Here is an 8,218-nt window from a genome sequence, read left to right as displayed (position 1 = left end):
AGCAAGTCATACAGGTTTGGAACGACATGAGGGTGAGTAAATGATGACTGAATTCTTTGGATGCACTGTTCCTTTAAACCACGTTGTTGTTTCATTATAATGAACTGATTTGGGGGGAAAATGCTTGACCTGATATTAAGTGTTTTTGAATGTCCCATTGAAAGAATCTGATTTAAAAATAAAGCCAACTTACAATACCCACAACTATGCAATACTGCTGTTCACCTACTTCATTTTCTTGTGTTCTAGCAGTATTTTTCATAAATTTCAATCATCTGATAAGTTGCATAACTAGCTCCAACACCCTACATCATATTTCCTCTCTCCCATAAACATCGAGGAAAAATAAAATCATATAAGTTATGAGAAAAGTTGCACCTTTTTCATGCAATATTTAATGTTCTTATAGCTAGCTCATATCAACTATGTGCGCATTAAAGGACTTTCAGCACTGGGTTACTCACGTGATTACAAAACAAAAACCAGTTCCTGACAGATAACTTGAGCTGCAGGTTTTCCTCGAAAGGTAACGTTCTTAATGTTGGCCTACACTTAAGAACGCAACGAAACAGGTTATTGACTAGTCAACATTATTAAATCACAATTCACTCGAATCTACACCAAAATGAAGAATTTCCTTTTATTTACATATGTTTTACTTTTGAAAGGTAAGTGTTTAAAGAGATCATGAGACTTTCTCTTTCACTTAGCTTGCTCATGTTTGTTTGAGTTCAAGTTTATGTATGCTATTTTTAAGTTCAAGTAAAGACGTGATTAATTGAAGTAGTTATTGGCGAATGTAACTTTTGAAAAGGTTTACTTTAGTTCTTGGCAGTCATTTGCAAATGTTCAACTGTAATCTCTTTTAAGAAACAGGTGTGTTTGGTGCTTCAGATGAAGAGATGTCGGTGACGGAGGGTGATTCTGTCACTCTACACACTGATTTTAACGAAACACTGAAAGTTGAGCTGATACGTTGGAGATATGGACCTGATAGTGTTCCTATAGCTCAACTCAACAGAGAGATTAATAAGATCTTATATGATGTTCTTGACGGGAGATTCAGAGGCAGACTGCAGCTTAATGATCAGACTGGATCTCTGACCATCACTAACATCACAACTGAACACACTGGACTCTATGAACTACAGATCAGCAGCAGAAACAAGATTTCATCTAAGAAATTCAGTATTGTTGTTTCTGGTGAGTGATTTGAATTTGATCGATACCTGTGTAAGTTAAAAATCTGTTTAAAAATCTAAAAAGATACTTTTCTGCAATATGTGGTTAATATATGGTTTATATAATATAATATTGCTTTTGATGGGGAACTAGATAAATAAATATTCTATTTTCAGCTCGTCTGCCTGTTCCTGTCATCAGCAGTGACTCTTCACAATGTTCTTCATCCTCCTCATCCTCAGAGCAGAATTGTTCATTGGTGTGTTCAGTGGTGAATGTGGGTCATGTGACTCTCTCCTGGTACAAAGGAAACAGTTTATTGTCCAGCATCAGTGTGTCTGATCTCAGCATCAGTCTCTCTCTACCTCTGGAGGTGGAATATCAGGATAAAAACAGCTACAGCTGTGTGCTCAACAATCCCATCAGCAACCAGACTCAACATCTGGACATCACTCAGCTCTGTCAACCATGTTCAGGTACAGCTGATATTATTTGTTCTGTTCTTCTCTTGTTCTTCTAGCACATCAAAAGTTGTATTTGTTAACTCTTTCTCTCTGATCTCTCTGTAGTGGATGCATCAAGTTTAACCACAGCGGACGGCTTATCGTTAGGTCACATGGTGCTGATCTGCGTTGTTGTTGTAATTGCTGTACCAGTCTTTGCTGTGGTTGGATTGTTCATTAACTCCTGTAAATATAAAAAAACAGATCAACTGCGTAAGTTTACTCACATTTAACCTGTTAACCGTCACTCACATTTTTGAACATAGACTTGAAAGAAAATGGGTTTCAAAGGATGAATTTTGAGATTTTCAGTTTTCAACTGATATATAATTTCTGATGATTTCTAAAGTGTGATAGAGAAAAGGGCAAGGTCAAAACTTCTGTTATGATGTATGATTTTTGAGGTGCACTCTAGCCATAAATTAATCTATTACTTTTCCTACATAATTTTTAATAAAAAAGATTGGTAAACTATCTATTTAGGAAACTCAGACCTTTCCAATGATAAATAGTGTTTAAGATTAGGATTTAATTGTAATATAGTGAAGTACACGTAGGCGTCCTACCGAGGGAACAGGTGACAGTTAACAGGTAAATAGAGCAAGATTAGCTTTATTGTGCAAGAATGCAAAAGAACTCAACCACATTTAAGTAATTGATTTACTTCATTGTTGTCGGACTCCTAAGCAAGACTAAACTGAGATGAATAAAAACTAGCAGGCCCTACCTGACAAACTAATATAATTAAAACAAGTGAACAGTCAGAACAAACAAACAAAAGACTAGCAATAGAACAAATAAACACCATAGAACTAAGTTACGAATGAAATAAACAGTGATTTAAATTCTAATATTCTAATAATTCTAACAATCAAATGTTAAATACAATAGCATATGAATTAAATATACATACATTTTATTAATGCTTTTTCTTTTGTTGTTTTGTAAACATTAATGACAGAGAGCTACAGGTTAGGCTGTTGTCACTTTAAGACCTAATGCGTGGATGTCATGTACTGACACGCCTCCAGTCTTCTCCCTTTTCTGTCATTTAAAATGCAATTACAAAGAAACAATGGTTTTCCATGGTTTTCAATCAAATATAATGCTTGTACTGAATGTTTACTCTCTGTCTGGGTTCTCCAGCGGATGATTTAACAGAGACACATGAACTGAAGACAGTCTCCGCGAGGTTGGGAGAGTCCATGACTCTAAACACTGGTGTTACTGAAATAGAAAGTTTTGACGTGCTGCAGTGGAGGTTTGGAGAATTAAACACAGAAGACACAAGCCCATTCACCGTCATCGCCAAACTGAGTGGTTGTGATGGGCAATCCACACACAGCAGAGTACAACTGGATAAAATAACTGGTTATCTTACAATTAATGACATCCGATCCACAGATTTTGGAATGTATAAACTGAATATCTCCAGGAATGGGAGAAATGTGATTTCCAAGACATTTATCGTCCTAGGTGAGAAGCTCAAATCATTTAGGAGAGTAAAGATACATTAACAGAAGATAGATTATCTGAAATGACTGATTAATTCATGTAGAATTCACCAAATCTGAGATAAATGTTCCATACAATAATCTTTTGATGTTTTTTATACAGATTCTGCAGAAAATGGAGAGAACGTCCAACAGGAGACAACAGCATTAATGAATGGAGAGATTATGGAAAACACTTCTATATAGTGACTGTTGCATTTAAATAAAACCTTTCTGCTTTTATGAGCGTTTAAAACTGGAAACATTTCTAAAATGAATACTGCATGCTATTAGCCTGTGAAAAGTAACATGACAGAGGGTTTCTTTTTTATTTTTGTTTTTATGGTTATTTTTTTCAGTCTGGGGATTGTTGTTTAGGGGTAGAAAAGTGAAGTACAAGTCAAGGTGTGGAACCAAATGTTTTCTGTGTAAACTTTGTTGATGAGTCAGGGCAGATAAGTGCTATTTGTTGGCCCCAGGGAAAAGGAAAAATAATACCAGCACAGTCAGAGGTTGTGATCGAAGCATGCACACTTGTTCGGCCTGATAGAAAGGGTTATGTGAGCTTGGTAGAACCATGTAAAGATGATGTATTGCCAGGCCAGTTATTGGTAGCCCGATCATTGAGCACCGTTTCAAATGGTAGAGTTATAGTCAGAATCGTAAACCTTTCTCCAGTTCCGTTGATGCTTTTTCAGAGTTGTCGGTTATTTCTGATGTTGAGTTGTGTCCATCAAGGTCACGCAGGGAAATGTAAAGTTAAGACCATTGGTTAATGAGACTTTGGAGGTCCATATTGTCCATCTAGATTTGGTCTTCAAACATCTATGGGGACTCAGTAATTGTTCCCATGTATTTGGGCCATGTGATTGCAGAAGGAGGGGTGTCATCAAACCCAGAGACGTTCCGGGCAGTGGAGGCCTGGGTAACCCCTCAAAATATTACTCAGTTGCATACTTTTTTATAGATTATAGATGTTTTATAGAAGACTTTGCCCAGATTGCAGCACCACTGAATGCAATGTTGTGGGGGACATCGAAGCGACGTACAGTACTCAACCTGTGTCCATGCCTTTGTTCCAGTTACTGAGGACCTGGAGGAGGGTCACGAGTTCGAGACAGTGGCACATATGGATCATGGAGACAGGCCAAGGAGAGGTGGGCCCAATGGACTGATCCAGTGCTATTACGACTCTGGATCTATGCGGACAGAGGGAGAGGGCACTCTCCAAGAGAGCGAGTAGCAGAAGATCGGTCTACCCAAGTGTTGTTGTGACATTGGGCCTGCCTCTGTGTGGATCAGTGACTGCTGTGTAGGGAGGTATGTGATCCAAAGACATTTGACAAATGCAAGCAAATAGCAGTGTCTGCATTCACAAGTTCTGGAACGGTTGCATGACCATGCAGGACGCCTGGTTGACAGGGTTTGATCCGTCAACGTTTTTTTCTTTGGACCGGGGCTGGTACGAGAAGTGGAGAGATGGTGCCTTCAGTGTGTTCGATGCAGCCTGCACAAGAATCCTGCAAATAAAGTGAGTGCCCCTCTTGTATCTAAACAATCAGAATAACCTCTTCAGAATGTTTCTGTTTTTATTTTTTTGGCACTGGAGACTGCACTCTGTAATATATTGGTTATGATGGACCACTTCACTCATTATACCATTGTATTTTAAAACAGAGACTGCTCAATATTGATCTTTCTGAGAAGGCAGCTGGTTGATTTGAAAATTACCTCTCAGGCAGGACTCAACTTACAAGTTGTATCAGGGGTCCCAGAGGGATCGGTGCTGGGCCCAGTTTTATTTACCATTTATGTAAATTACCTTGGTTAAAATGTCCATAATGCTCTGTTTAATTTTTATACTGACGACAGAATTATTTACACCTGTGGAGAAACCCTTCACCAGACTTTTCAGTATCTGCAGGATGCCTTCGACACTGTACAATCTCGGCTGTCCAACTTGAAGCTTGTGTTGAATGCAAGTAAAACCAAGACGGTACTGTTCTCAAATATTAGGAACTCCACAACTATCCTTCCAAACATTATTACTCTGCAGGGAAATCTAATAGAGTGTGTGGCTGAGTACAAGTACTTAGGACTTTTACTTGACGACCATTTGACTTTTAAGGCTCATATCCAAAATTTTGCCCAGAAACTAGGGTTCTATTTTAGGAATAGGGCCTGTTTTTTCTTATGTAAAAGGGAAGAAATTAGTTGAGTCTACTTTTCTGCTTCTTTTGGACTATGGAGATTTTTTATATATGCACGCCCCTAATAAAAATTTGCACCAATTGGATTCAGCTTATCAAGGTGCATTGAAATTTATTACAGGGTGCAAGCCTTTCACACAGTTGCACACTGTATAATCTAGTCCAGTGGCCCTCCCTTTCTCAGCGCAGGCTAACCCGGTGGCGATTGTTTATATATAAATTAGTGCTGTCAATCGATTAAAAAAAATTAACTAATTAATCGCACAATTTTTTAAAATTAATCGCGATTAATCGCAATTAAAAGACTGAAACTTTTTGGATATGTAAATGTAAAATGTAAATAATTAATGTAAACTCAAGACAAAGAAACTATTTAAATTCAAAATATGATTGTTTATTGGAATTTTTGTTCAACTTGTAACACAGATTTTCTCATGTAAACAACATACCTGCAATAAACCATCAATATCCTCCAAATTAACTGTTGGCTTGAAAGCCATATTTATTACAGAAATAAAAACACAGGCATGTAAGTACCATTTGAATTTCAAAACAATCAATGCCAATAAAAAACAAAAATGATTTCCATGTTGAATTCTAAGTGGACTGCAAAAAAATTCCAAAGTATAGTCATTGCCAGTGCTTTAAGTGGGCCGATACGCACCAGTACTCAGTACCTTCACTTCCAAATATAGCTCTTGAGCATACCGCCACCTCTCCGTGCGCCCAGAACGTGCTTGTAGCGTACCGGTACGCTCATTTGGACATCTGTTTTAATAGAGGTTTTAATCTTTTACCTGCATTGCCGATTTTCAGAGCGCCCTTCACAATGCAAGCTTCCTAATTCATCCCACCCAGAGCAGAAACTACATTACCCATTCACCCTTAAGTTATACAAGTGAATAGCGCATGTGCAGTGGTGGATGAAGTACACAAATCAAGTACTTGAGTAAAAGTACAGATACGAATAATAAAATACTACTCCAGTAAAAGTAAAAGTACTCCTTTTTCAATTTTACTCAAGTGAAAGTACAAAAGTACTCAATTTTGTATGTACTAAAGTAAAAAAGTACTGAAAGATAGATGTTTGCAATTTTATATAGGCTAATTTAATTTTATATTAGCACTTTTTTTTTTTTTTTATAATCCTACTGCTCAAAATACCTTTTTCCAAAATAACCACTATATGGAGTCTAGATATATTTTTGTTGTTGATATGGACTACACTTACGAGAGTAATGTTCACTGTGAAGCTTACACTGTGATGTACCTGAGAGAAAACAGAGATGACCATCTGATTTTCACCAGTAAGAAAAAAGTATTTTAAAGTTTGTGGTTTTACAGAACACCACAGTTATATATGACAAGATAATAAGGCCTGCAGTTAGGAAGAACATCTTAAGGAAAATATAATTATATTTTCTTAATTATTTTTTTCCTTCTCAAACCTTGTCTGCGGTGTAAAAACACCCCTGGCCAAACGTGGTGCATCTCTTCCCCTCTTTGATAATTACTGTAGTTACCATGTTCTGAACATCACATCCTTTCTTTTCTCCCCAGATGTAATCTATCTATCTATCGATCTATCTATCTATCTATATATATACATATAGATAACCACCTATATATATATATATATATATATATATATATATATATATATATTAGGGGTGTAACGATACGCGTATTCGTATTGAACCGTTCGGTTCGAGGCTTTCGGTTCGGTACGCGGTACGCATTATGTACCGAACGGTTCGTTGGACTAATTAATTAAATTTGGAAAATAAAAAAGGTGTGTGAAATATAATGTTATGCGTTCAACAAGGTAGCCCAATAACCCAAACGACGTAACAGGCAATGCCCCTGACACCCCCGAAGAAAAAAAAACACCAACTTATATGTTTATGTTAGGCTACTCAGTCAGGCGCTCGCTCACTCAGTACGCGCTGAAGGCTCGGTACCACGGAGCCCCGCACGTCACCTGTAGGAGAGAAAAAACATCAATCCGTGGCGACGGTTTTGCAATCCGTCCCCTCAGTTTATAAACCGTGCTCATGAATTAATAAACTGTTCACTCGGTTTAACAAATCGTACCCAGGATTAACAAACCGTACCCAGGATTAACAAACCGTGCCCACGAATTCCCAGTCCGTGCGTTTAGATTGTGTAAATCGTACCCTCGGTTTTTGAATCCGTACCCACGAATTCATAATCCGTGCGCACGCTTTCGCAATCCGTTCCCTCGGATTTGAAAACTGACACGCATTTTACACTTAACAGTGAAACATGCATCTAACTCCGGCAGGTGGGGTGAGATGGGTGGAGCTTAGTATAATAAAATCACAAAAATAAGTCTTCATGTTAAGAAAGAATTGTACACAAGCATTTCCAAAACTGTCCAAAGGTTATTTAAAAATAAAGCAATTCACAAATTATTTTATGACAAATATTTTTACTGTCTTGTACTCATTTATTTAGCCTACAAATTAAAATTATAAAAAATAACTTTATTTTTATTTGTATCATTATTATATATTATTAAACAGGTTATGCATAAGAATCTTTTATCCAAAATAACTTACAAAAGAGGAAAAAATTACTCCAGAGTCAGTCACAATGCCAGGTTTATTGCACAATAATAATCAAGTGCTATTATAGATTATCAGCAATTGAACAAGATTTGAATGCGCATCTTTCTTATTAAATCTTTGTATTCCACCTCGTACTACACTTGATAGAGAATCACTTAAGACACTTTGCTGTAAACCTATTCCACATAATAATATTCAATAAAACTGTATGTTAACACGTAGGAGTTTGCTGCATGAAT

The 8,218-nt window shown here is 37.0% G+C and overlaps 1 long non-coding RNA gene across 1 annotated transcript; it reads left to right on the top strand.

Moving 5' to 3' along the window:
* The first annotated feature begins 3,333 nt into the window (after positions 1–3,333).
* On the top strand, positions 3,334–6,086 carry LOC127942842 (uncharacterized). The gene is made up of 3 exons (XR_008149447.1): positions 3,334–4,103; positions 4,261–4,709; positions 4,856–6,086. It is a non-coding gene; the product is annotated as an uncharacterized LOC127942842 (long non-coding RNA).
* The last annotated feature ends 2,132 nt before the right edge of the window (positions 6,087–8,218 follow it).

This window comes from Carassius gibelio, chromosome A22, assembly GCF_023724105.1.
Source record: "Carassius gibelio isolate Cgi1373 ecotype wild population from Czech Republic chromosome A22, carGib1.2-hapl.c, whole genome shotgun sequence".
Lineage (NCBI taxonomy): Eukaryota > Metazoa > Chordata > Actinopteri > Cypriniformes > Cyprinidae > Carassius > Carassius gibelio.
Note: the sequence above shows the minus strand (reverse complement) of the source record. Positions and strands in the feature narration are given on the sequence as shown.